Source organism: Phocoena phocoena, chromosome 16 (genome assembly GCF_963924675.1).
Source record: "Phocoena phocoena chromosome 16, mPhoPho1.1, whole genome shotgun sequence".
NCBI classification, from domain to species: Eukaryota; Metazoa; Chordata; class Mammalia; order Artiodactyla; family Phocoenidae; genus Phocoena; species Phocoena phocoena.
Window position 1 is genome coordinate 41,966,126 of NC_089234.1, and position 13,908 is coordinate 41,980,033.

The following is a 13,908-nucleotide window of genomic DNA, read 5'->3' on the forward strand; positions in this document are numbered from 1 at the left end:
GGAAACAACCCAAGTGTCCATCAACAGACGACTGGTAAAAAGATGTAGTCTATATATATAAAATAGATTATTCAGCCATAAAAAGAATGAAATATTACCATTTGAAGAACATATATAGACCCAGAGAATATCATACTAAGTGAAGCGAATCAGACAAATACTATATGATATCACCTGTATGTGGAATCTAAAAATTAGCAAATGAATCTGTATGCAAAAACAGAAACAGACTCACAGGCATAGAAAACAAACTTATGGTTACCAAAGGGAAAAGAGAGGAAGGGAAGGGATAAATTAGGTGTATGGGATTAACAGATACAAACTACTTTACATAAAATTGATAAGCAACAAGTATTTATTGTATAGCACAGGGAACTACATGCAAGATCTGGTAATAACTTATAATGGAAAATAATCTGAAAAAATATATATAACTGAATCACTTTGCTGTACACCTGAAATTAATATTATAAATCAACTATACTTCAATAAATATATAGATAATAGCCCTTATATAAACATATATAAGTTTTTATAGATATAATTGTAGTCATTGACCGGCTCTTTTGTATGGGTCACACTAGTCAAAAATAAGTTTAAAAATAGATTTATTCTTTATGGGAAAGGAGAAGGAATGATTATAAAGAAACCTTAACTGATTTCTAAATATAGATTTTATATGGACCAGCCTAAGTGAATTCAACTCTGCAAAGAAAATTCATACTTACTCTTTCAAAGACAGTTATGAGAAAGTTAATTTATAACAGCAGCCTTATTTCTTAACTAAATTTTTAAAAAATTACCCAAAATCCCTAGTTTGCATTAGAATTCATTGCTGATGTTGTATATTCTATGGTTTGGACAAATGTAAAAGGAAACATATCCACTATTACAGTATATCATACAGAATACTTTCACTGCCCTAAAAATCCTCAGCGTTCTGCCTTTTCATCCCTCCCTCCTCCCTAATCCTGATCAACAACTGAACTTTCTTACTGTCACCATATTTTTGCCTTTTCCAGAACATTATATAGTTGGAGTCATACAGTATGTAGCCTTTCCAGTTTGGCTTCTTTCACTTAGTAATATGAATTTAGGGTTTCTCCATGTTTTTCATGACTTGATAACTCATTTGTTTTTAGCACTGAATGATATTCCATTTTAAGGATGTACCATGGTTTATTTGTCCATTCACCCAGCAAAGGACAGCTTGGTTGCTTCCAAGCTTGGGCAATTATGAATAAAGCTGCTATAAACATTCACATGCAGGTTTTTGTGCAGAAATATATTTTCAGCTCATAGGGTAAATTCCAAGAAATACAATTGCTTGATTGTATGTCTGACTAAATTTTTACCCTTACTTGTTTCCAGAACATCCAAAGGGGCTCTATTATATTGCATACTCATAAAACTGATTTTTTGCAACACATGTTTGGAAACATTGGCAGAAAAGAACACTATATCCCTTGGTGACTATAAAGTGAGGAGGTGAAGTGCCACCAGAAGAAACATCGTTCTGCTTTCTGTAGAAAAGTAATTTCCACCATTGCCTAATGCAAGAGAGCAGTAGCATTTTAAATTTTAAAAGAAAAAAAAAACACAACACATAATGCCTACTGATTACTGTAACAGAGCACTCAGGCAGTTTCCTGCAAAACCACCCTCTTACACATCTTGGAAATCTAAAGCATTAGCATCCACAATTTCATACTTATAAATTTCTACCCCGGTTTGAAAAATGAGGTCAATATTTTAAAAGTTTTTCTTAAAAGAGATATTATAAAAATAAACAGAAGGAAATGGAAATTTGGATCATTATAGTATTTTTCATATAAAGATTGATAGTACCTCAGTGTATATGACAATATATCCATATGAAATTATTTCCTAGTTATACTGAAGTATCAATAGATAGGTATATTAATTCTACTGATAAATAATGCTCTGACATATTCTATTCATCTTCATTTCACATGTAATTGGGTTAAGACTGTAAGCATTTACTTTCCAGAGTGAGGCCAGGAGAGTTAATGCTGTCTGGAGGGAGACTACAAGATACTTTTAAATGTCTTAGGCTGATTTTATTGTTTCATTGTTGTTTTTCTTTAAGCCAAATGTTGACAAGTAACAATATATTATAAAAACATACTTGGGAAAAATAAGATGTAAAATACTCTGCTACTCTTAGGAGAGAATTTGGCATATGAGAAAAGCATGGGCTTTGGGAACACACAAATCTGGATTAAATTGATGTTTAATCATGTAATCACTCTGTAGCCTTGAAAAAGAACCTTAAGCCACTGGAGTTTATGTTGAATTATCAGTAACAGTTGTTGGAAAGATCAAATGAGGTAATGTACAGAAAAGCAGCTCTGGTCAAGGTCACTGTTCTTGTCGAGGTTACCAATTACTTTCATGTTGCCAAATGGAAGGGTAAATTCTCAGTCTTCATCGTATTTGAAGTATCAGTGACTTTTGATACAGTTGATCACTCCTGCCTCTGTGAAACCTCTTCTTTATTAGGATTCCAAGATACCATACCCTCTTTATGTTCCCCTGCTTAACTGACCACTCCTTCCAAGACTTCTTTTCTAGTGTTTTATCTCCCTGACAAAGAGTTTCTCTTCTATTCTTTGTCTGCATTCACAGCTCTATACCTATGAACCCTAAATTCACCCTAAAATTACCCTAAATTTCCAGCCTTGACCTCTTCCCCAAACTCTAGATCCATATACACCACTAACTTTTAGTCATGTCCACTTTAATGTCTAATAGGTATCCAGTAGGTGGCTAAAACTTAATATTATCAAAAACTGAATTATGGACATTCTTCCCTCAAACATGCTCCACCTACTGCCTTAACCATCTTAGTTTTTGGCAACTTTAATCTCTTAGTTGCTTAGTGCAAAACCTTAGAGTTTGGTAATTCTTTGTTTTTGGTTTTGCTTTTTACATACCACATCTAATTCATCAAGAAATCCTGATAGAGCCCATTGGCTCTATCTTCAAAGTTATCTGGAATCTTACACTTCTTAGCTCCTGCAGTACTGACCTCCTATCCAAATAGCATCATGGTTCCTATGGATTTAAGCATTAACCCTCTCATCAGGTTTCCCTGCTTCTGCCTTGCTTCCTTATAGTATATTATCAACACAGCAATTAAAATAATGCTTTAAAAATCAACATAAGATCATGTCACTCCTCTACTGTATATACTGCAATACATCCCATTTCTGTAAGAATAGGGACAAATACCATTAATGGCCTATAAATTCCTACATGATACTTTCTCACATTCCTTTCTGTCTTTCCTCTACTACTATCCCAGACACTTACAATACTCCAGCTGCAAGGCCTTCTAATAGTCCTCTAAAACACCAGTTCACATTCCAACCTCAGAGATGGTGAACTGGTTGTTCACTCTTCCTGAAAGCTCTTTCTCCAGATACGTGTAGAGTTAATTCCCTCCATTCCTTCAAGTCTTGGCCTAAAGGTTAATTTCTTAATGACACAAATAAATCACCTCCACCCCCATGTTCTACCCATGCCTGATCTCATATATCCTGCTTTATTCTTTCCCTTTTCATAGCATTTACCTCATAGCAGATCATTTACTCATTATTATGAGTTGCCAAGTCATGCTTTCAAAGGAAAAACTATTAGTGATACCTATCACAGTTGTAGAAAGGAAATATCTGTTGTCTCAGACTCAGTATATTGTGTCTATTTATTTTTTAATCATTATGCATCTGGGATCTTGGCATGATCTCTCTAAAGATTAATGTAATTTTTCTAAATATAGTTTGATCCTCTGGTTCTTGGTCATCTGTTGTTCTCTGATTTGGTATTTTCTTTAATTTAGAGGTAGCATTAGGTAGGTTATCATTCGATATTTACGTTTTGTGAGAATTTTAAAACTGTTAGCTAAGACTTCCCTGGTGGTGCAGTGGTAAAGAATCTGCCTGCCAATGCAGGGGACACAGGTGTGAGCCCTGGTCCGGGAAGATCCCACATGTCGCGGAGCAACTAAGCCCTTGTGCCACAGCTACTGAGCCAGCCCACGCCTACGAGCCACAACTACTGAGCCCACGTGCTGCAACTACTGAAGCCTGCGTGCCCAGAGCCCTGCTCTGCAACAAGAGAAGCCACTGCAATGAGAAGCCCACGCACTGCAACGAAGAGTAGTCCTCGCTCACCGCAACTAGAGAAAGCCTGCGTGCAGCAACAAAGACCCAATGCAGCCAAAAATAAATGAGTAAATAAATAAATTTATTTAAAAAAAAAACCTGTTAGCTAGACTTAACCTTAGTTCAAAAGAGCTTTCCATGATCAGCCTAGTGATTGAGAGACTGTTTCTGTGCTCATTTTAAATTTTAGAACAGTCACCCTTAGAATGTAACTTGTGCTGACAAGACCACAGGTAGGATTTCTAAAGCTCTCAGGTATGACACTTATAATACAACTGCAGAATCTTAAGTAAGGTAGATTTAGTATGTTTACCAGCCTCTTTAGAAACCTTAATAAGGAGTATGAGCTTCTACATGCTGTTAATTAAGGGACAAGATCTTAGCTTTACACAGTAGTTATTTATGTGGTCACTCCTATATAAGTGCAATCAGGAAATTTTTCTCTTTGTTCTTTTAGATTTAACACATTAACAATAACAATTCATTGTCTTGGGGGGCAAGGAGAATTGACAAGAACATGAAGTTTTTGCTGCTTGTTCTGCTGTGAGTAATAAAGTTCCTTATCTGTGGGGGGAAAAAGGAAATGAACAAAATTTAAAAAGGTCATTTTAATATGGGGATTGTGTTTTCTTTTCAATATTATTTAATGTCATAATTATACTGTTTGACAATAAAGTATTTAGAAATCAAGAAAAAAACATTATTAGCTAAAGTCTATAATGGAGATGTTCAAAGGTTTAAAAATGTACATTAAACTATGCTTAAATATACGGTATATATAATAACCTGTGTCACATGGAAAAAAAGACATTAATAGTTATTTTGAATAGACACCTAACATATTGAACAACCACTGAGTTTCATCCTTTGTAGCCTACTAATTTACTTTTCAATACATTACTAAAATATCCATTATTTAAATATTGTTATATGATCTTAAAGACTGAACAACCCATACTGTAATATTAATGATTATAAAGAATATAATCAGAGGTTTAATAAAGGATGTGACTCCATGTTTGATGTTTCACTGTTAACCACTTTCCAGCCCCTCCATTCTACCCTTTCTTTCTGCCTTATATCTGGGCAAGCCTTACTATATCTGGTATTAATTTCAAACTATGAAAGCCCTGGCCCACATGCAGGTAGGAATCCTCACCCCAGCCCCTTCCCTAAAAACAGTAAGAACAAAGTCAGTCTTTTTTCCCTGTTCTCTCAAGCCATTTTTCAGACCTGCCTGCTTGGGAGGCTGTCCTGTTCTCCCCAAAAACCTTTTTTTGTGCTATTAATAAGCCTGCTTCATACTTTTTTTTTTAGTAAATGCATAGTATCTCAAAATCTGAACAAAATTGGGGTAGGGGTGTCCAAGTCTATCCCTTCTTCACAGCATGACCACAACAGGAGGCAAAATGCACAACAGTGAAGTACAAGGAAATGCTCTTAGTGAATTTCATATCTGAGCTTTTAAGTTAGTAACAACCACAAAGCAAACCAAAAATGAATGAGTGATATGAAAATAATAATTCTAACATAACACATAAATGCATTTATGTAAATATAATAAATTAGCATCATTCTGTTATAGTTGGAGGATCAGCAGGCTGTAAGTCAAAAAACCTAAGTCTATCACTAAATAGCTATGTGATTTGGGCAAGGTACTACATATGCTAGCAAATGTTTTGTTTTCTGTTAAACAAGGGACCGAACTAATACCAAGTTTCTTTTCAATCTTACAATTTGAAGATGTGCTTTTTATTTTCAAGGAGAACACTTTAAAAAAAAAACCAAAAACCTCCTGAAGTACTGACAATGAAAATACTCTTGGCGATGGATATTGAGAAAAAACAAATTTCTAAAGAATGAGCGTGGTGCAAATGAAGCAACTGACAAGGGATTAATCTCCAAAATATGCAAACAGCTCACACAGCTCAATATCAAAAAAACAAACAATCCAATCACAAAATGGGTGGAAGATCTAAATAGATAATTCTACAAAGAAGACATACAGATGGCCAGAAAGCGCATGAAAAGATGCTCAACGTCACTAATTATTAGAGAAATGCAACTCAAAACTACAATGAAGTATCACCTCACAGTGGTCAAAATGGCCATCATCAAAAAATCTATAAACAATAAAGGCTGGAGAGGGTGTGGAGGAAGGGAACCTTCTTATGCTGTTGGTAGGAATGTAAACTGGTACAGCCACTATGGAGAACAATATGGAGATTCCTTAGAAAACTAAAAATAGAACTACCATATGACCAAGCAATCCCACTCCTAGGTATATACCCGGAGAAAACCACAATTCAAAAAGACACATTTATCCCAATGTTCATTGCAGCATTATTTACCATAGTCAAGATATGGAAGCAACCAAAATGTCCATCAACAGAGGAATGGATAAAGAAGATAAAGATACATACGTACAATGGAATGTTACTCAGCCATATAAAAGAATGAAATAATGTAATTTGCAGCAACATGGATGGACCTAGATTGTCATACTGAGTGAAGTAAATCAGACAGAGAGACAAATATCATATGACATCACTTACATGTGGAAACTAAAAAAAGGGTACAAATGAACTTATTTACAAAAGGGAAGTACAGTCAGATGTAGAAAACAAACTTACGGTTACCAGGGGATAAGGGGGGAGAGGGATAAACTGGGAGATTGGGATTAACATATACACACTACTATATATAAAATAACTAATAAGGACCTACTGTATAACACAGGGAACTCTATTCAATACTCTGCAATGGCCTATATGGGAAAAGAATCTAAAAAAAGAGTGGATGTATATATATGTATAACTAATTCACTTTGCTGTACACCTGAAACTAACACAACATTGTAAATCAACTATAACCCAATAAAATTAAAAAAAAAAAAAAGAATGAGGGTGGTATTTCCTTCCCAAAGGAGAAAGAATATTATAGAAGATGTTCTATCTAGTTTATAAAATAGGTAATTTAATATGTTACTGAACCAGATTGAGTTGGATATGCAACAAATCAAAAAGGACTAGAGGAAATAAGTGAGATAAATAAGTTCCTAGTTGGCATTCAGACTTATACTTTTAAAAGGAATGTAACTTATAACTAAGTGCTTCAGCTAATCCTATAAGCCCAATATCAAGAAAAACTCCAGCACTTGAAAGAAACTAAGAAATATTTTAATCTAAAGGCAAAACACTGGAAGAAAAATATAATGATTCAAGCAAAATTGTAATCAATTCAACAAGTCACATCTCCTTTCTTTACGGGAAGTTTTTATACAAGCTAAATTAAACAAACATTTAATAAGAAAACTGGAGAAGATGGTCAGAGACTCACTTTCCTTCATGAAGTTCTGCAAAAACCCTCAGGTCTTCAGAAAAAAGTCAGCATGGTTTTAAAAAATAAAGTGAGCCATCTTGAAGCTTTGACTGTATTTGTAAGAATTAATACACAGCTTTGGCTGAAATCTTAATAATTGTTGCATTTAGTTCTCCAAAGTCTTTTAGAAAATGTGAAAACAAACAAAACTTTGCTTCTTGTTAAAAAATACTCTCAAAGTCCAAAGACATTTTTAAAATTAATTTTATAATTAATGTATTCAAGGACTTAAAAGTTCTCATTAATGCTTTATCCTAAGGAATATAAATGGAAAAATGGATATATTCAATCAACAAGCGTGTACTAATTAGCTTATACAAGTCTAATATGGTTTTATGTGCTGAAGATAAGAAAATAATATATGTAATTCACTGAAAGAATGGCAAGTGAGTACACCTTGAGGTAGGAACAAGCTTTATATGTTCAAAGAGAGAAGCAAGAACATGGGCTAAAAGAAAAGAGAAGCTGAGTGTTGTGATAGATGAGGTGGCTGAGGGAATCTAGGGTATATAACATCAGTTTCCAGGCCTTGTGAGAATTCTGGATTTTATTCTAAGTGATGAGGAGCTATTTCCATCCCTACAAAGATCCCTCAACTTGTTCTTTTATAGACATATCCACTTTGACCTTGTCCCCACCCCTTTCTGACAAATACTATTCTCTCCTCAATTGCTCTAATTTTATTATTTCAAGAATGTTTAAATGGAATTCTACAGTGTAATTTTTGATATTGGCTTTTTTTCACTCAGTGAATCTGGAGATTCATCCAGGTCATTGTACATATCAATAGTTCATTCCTTTTCATCTCAGAGTAGTATTCCTTAGTATGGATAGACCATACTTTGTGTAACCAGTCACTTGTTGAAAGAGGTCTTGGTTGTTTTTATGAACAGAGTTTCTATAAACATTCATGTTCAGGTTTTTATGTGAATATAGGTTTTCATTTATCTGGGATAAATATTCAACAGTGTAATTTCTGGGTCATAGCATCATTATAGGTTTAGTTGTTTTTGTTTTTAAACTGTCAAACTATTACCCAGAGTGGCTGTGCCAGTTAACATTCTCATCAGTAATAAATGAGTTTTCCAATTTCTCTGTATCCTCAGAGCATTTGATATTGTTTTCTTTTTTTTTAATTTTAGCTATTCTGACAGTTATGTAGTGATATTTGATTGTAATTTTAGTTTGCATTTTCCTAGGGGCTCATTCTCTTGAACATCTTCTTGTGTTCTTATTTGCCATCTATATATCTTTTTCAATGAAATGCCTCTTCATGTATTTTCCTCATTTTTTAATTAGAATATGTATTTTTTAACTGTTGAGTTTTGAGATGTTTTAACATATTCTAGTTATTAATCTTGTACTGGATATGTAGTTGTCTATCAGTTCATGCTCCATTTTGAGTTAGCAATTGTTAACTCAAATTAACTCATTAATAGTCAATATTAACTAGACAGATTTATTTCCTCCATTCTCAATAATTCAAGGACACACTGATGGAGGATTGTGCCAGCCTGATAGAAATAGGATCATGGAAGTATCAGAATAAAAGGGTAAGTTCAAAGGCCATAACCATAGAGGGAAATAGAAGTACTAGATCATAGAGGGAAGAAGATGGAAGATATAGTCTATGAAGGATGGCCACGGGCATTTTACGTATCTTTCTGAGAAGTCTTTCTCTAGTTTTACTGAGATACAATTGACATAGTACATCGTATAGAGTTAAGATGTCTTACATAATGATTGGATATATGAATATGTTGCAAAATGATCACCACAATATTAGTTAACATCCATCACCTCACCTAGTAACAAATATTTTCCTCATTATGGGATCTTACAAAAGCAACTCTTAGCAGCTTTCAAATATACAATAAACAATAGTCATCATGTTGTACCTTACATCCTCAGAACTCATTTATAATTGGAGTTTGCACCTTTTGACCACCTTCACCCATTTTGTCCACCCTCCACCTCTGATAACTACAAATCTGATCTGTTTCTATGAGTTGATTTTTTTAGTCCCACATATAAGTCCCATATACAATATTTGTCTTTCTCTGTTTGACTTACTTCACTAAGCATAATGCCCTCAAGATCCATCCACGTCGACGCTAATGGCACAATTTCCTTCTTGGTAGTAGCATGAGTTTTAGGGGTGATGCAATTATCAAAACTGTACAAACTGTTTACTTAGAGCCTGAGTATTTCACTGTATAGAAAATACACATTAAATTAAAAAAAAAGAAAAATATAGCGACAGAAACTACAGAATGCTGTTAATGGTTATCTTTTTGATCTATTCAAACTTTTGTTTCAATTTTTACCTTGACCATTTCCCCAGGTGAGAAAACAATATATGGCTTATTTTCAGTTCCTCTTCAAGGGTTATAGATGATACTCTGAGCCATATCCTTTGAGCTGTTTTTCAGAGTGAAACCCCCACCAGTGGAAGAAGTTAACTGTATGCTGCCCCAGACCAGCTGAACTGGAAGGTGATGATGTTGACTCTGGAATAACTCACCACCAACCAATAAGAAGAATGTCCATGAGCTGATCACATACCCTACAACCCCCCTGTCCCTCACCCTGTCTTTGAAAACCTTTCTCTGAATGCTACCCAGGAGTTCAGGTCTTTTAAGAACTAGCTGCCTGGACTCCTTGCTTGGTGCCCTGCAATAAACCCTGCACCCTCCTTCACCACAAATAAATAAATAAATAAACATACGTACACTAAACACAAATGAGTCAATAGCTAAAATGAAAAACAACTATATTAGGAAAAATATTTTTTAAATAATATACTTTATTACCTAATAATATTTGTTCATAAAAAGCAAAGGCCATTGTTATTACAAGATTCATATTAAATATACACTTTTGCTTATTTCTAACAAAACTTGTATTTCATACTCCAGGGCCCTAAGCAGTCAGTTTTTCATTTTAAAAGCAATTTGGATCTCTGTTCTCTTAATGTAATACAAATGTACCTTGGAAGATAGATTACCTCCTTCCACCTGTTGTTGTCACTGTCAACTGGAGATGATTGTGTTCCCCAGAAGACATCTTACAATATCTGGTGATATTTTGTTTGTCTGACTTAGGTGAAGGGTATTATGCTACAGGCATCTAATGACCACAGGCCAGGGATACTGCTAAGCATCCTATAATATGCAAGACATCTTCCCACGACAAAGATTATCTGGCTCAAAATGTCAACACTCTCAAGGTTAAGAAACCCTGACCAACTGGTACAGTGTGGCACTATTATTTCTACCAATGCACTTCACTGACAGATAGAAAACTACCCCATGCTACGCATTATAGATCATTAGGAGACTTCAAAATGTTACTGTACCATTTTTTTCTTGCCTTCTAAAGGCTCCATTCTTTCTGTTCATGACTTCCACCCACAAATTTAATGTCTTTTCCATCTTAACTAAGCACTTATCATGCACTGTGGCTCTAACTTTTGTAGTTGGAGATGTGACAGCAAAACTAGGACAAATTTCTTTTTCCTTCTTCACAATTTCACAGATAGAAGATTCGTTCTTACTGTTAATCTTAGCAACCTCAGCATTTAATTTTTTTCTTTCCTTATTAAGTGGAGAACTTTCATCTCTTTACTTAAAGGAAGCACTTAATAGCTGTTCTTTGGCATATCTGAATTGCCAGCATCACTACTCTTGTGCTTTGGGGCCATTATTAAGTAGAATAAGGGTTACTTGAACACAAGTACTGCAATACCATGACAGTTGATCTAATAACCAAGATGGCTACTAAATGACTAACAGGTTGGTAGCCTATACAGCCTGAATAGGATGGACAAAGGGATGATTCATGTCCCTGGGCAGCAGGAGATTTCACTGTGCTACCCAGAACAGTGCTCAAGTTAAAAGTTATGGATTGGTTACTTCTGCAACTTTCTGTTTACTATTTTTAGACTGTGGTTGACTGTAACTGAATCCATGGAAAGTGAAACCACACATAAGGAGAGACTACTGCATATCTCTGTCTGTCTATCTACCTATTTCTCATCTATCATCTATCTATGCAAACATTTAACCACATATATCTGGGTATGCAAATTTAACTATTATAAGAAACTAAATTACACTAAAGATTATTTTCTTTAAATATGTATTAAAATGTATGCCATTCAATATCAAGAGACTAAAGATTTAAATGATATTACCTGGTATTTCAAAGGATTTATACTATTATCTCCAACATTTGTTTGAGAAAGTGAAAAGTCTAATTAAACAATAATATAAAGCCCCAAAATTGGTGATAACAGTCAATTATACATCTCAATGAGGACATCAATTAGATCACTGGGAGGTAACTAGTTGGATATCACTAGTTTTGAATTATAGACCTAATTCTACAACTACCTGACTGTTGACTCTGTCAGGCACACTGGCTCTGGATTCAGTTGCAAGATATGGAAAATAAAAACAGCAGAAACAAGTAAGCTCTGAAATTACACACAAGTTTAAAAAAGAAGTCTAGAATTACATTCTGTTTTCAAAATTATGACCCACCTATGCTGTCATATCTGAATAACAGTATCAGAATGGAAAAACATTAAAATCAAAGAAAATCTATAGAAGTCAATCTGTTATGTTGGAAAGACATTTATAGTGGATTTATCTCTTTATAAATGAGTATTTATCACAATATATTTTGTAATAAAAATTATACTTTTAAAATATTTGTGAATATTTTTAATTTCACAGAGAAGCAAATATACACATTTTTATTGAGGTGTAATTGATATATAACATTAGTTTCAGGTGTACAACACAATGATTCAATATTTATGTATACTGTGAAATGATCACCACAATAAGTCTAGTTAACATTTGTCACCATACATAGTTACAAAAATTGTGTGTGTACGTAATGAGAACATTTACAATCTACTCTCTTAGCAACTTTCAAATATGCAGTACGTATTAACTATAGTCACCATGCTGTACATTACATACCCATGACATTCATTTTATAACTAGAAGTATATTTCTTATTACAAAATATTTAAATTCCACGTGTAAGAAGAATGTGACATTTTAATTAATGTGGTCAACTTTGTCTGCCAACATTTCCAGTTAGAAATAGATTATTTAATTCAATCAATTTATTATTTTTTGATACTTTCTCTTCCACTCGAAGAAACTATTTTTTTTGAATTTTATTTATTTTTTTATATAGCAGGTTCTTATTAGTTATCCATTTTATAGATATTAGTGTATATATGTCAATGCCAATCTCCCAATTCATCACCCACACCCCCAACAACTACTCCTTTGTGTCCATGCATTGGTCCTCTACATCTGTGTCTCTATATCTGCCCTGCAAACCAGTTCATCTGTACCATTTTTCTAGGTTCCACATAAATGCATTAATATACAATATTTGTTTTTCCCTTTCTGACTTGCTTCACTCTGTATGACAGTCTCTAGATCCATCCACGTCTCTACAAATGACCCAATTTTGTTCCTTTTTAAGGCTGAGTAATATTCCATTGTATATATGTACCACGACTTCTTTATATGTTCGTCTGTCGATGGGCATTTAGGTTGCTTTCATGACCTGGTTATTGTAAATAGTGCTGCAATGAACACTGGGGTGCATATGTCTTTCTGAGTTATGGTTTTCTTTGGGTATATGCCCAATAGTGGGATTTTTGGTTCATATGGTAACTCTATTTTTAATATTTTAAGGAGCCTCCATACTATTCTCCATACTGGCTGTATCAATTTACATTCCCACAAACAGTGCAAGAGGGTTCCCTTTAATCCACACCCTCTCCAGCATTTGTTGTTTGTAGATTTTCTGATGATGCCCATTCTAAATGGTGTGAGGTGATACCTCACTGTAGTTTTGATTTGCATTTCTCTAATAATTAGTGATGTTGAGCAGCTTTTTATGTGCTTCTTGGCCATCTGTATGTTTTCTTTGGAGAAATGTCTATTTAGGTCTTCTGCCCATTTTTGGATTGGGTTGTTTGTTTTTTCAATATTGAGCTGCATAGGGCTTCCCTGGTGGTGCAGTGGTTGGGAGTCCACCTGCTGATGCAGGGGTCATGGGTTCGTGCCCCGGTCCAGGAAGATATCACATGCTGCAGAACAGCTGGGCCCGTGAGCCATGGCCGCTGGTCCTGCGTGTCTGGAGCCTGTGCTCCGCAACGAGAAAGGCCACAACAGTGAGAGGCCCACATACCACAAAAATAATTTAAAAAAATTGTTGAGCTGCATAAGCTGTTTATATATTTTAGAGATTAATCCTTTGTCCATTGATTCATTTGCAAATATTTTCTCCCATTCTGAGGGTTGTC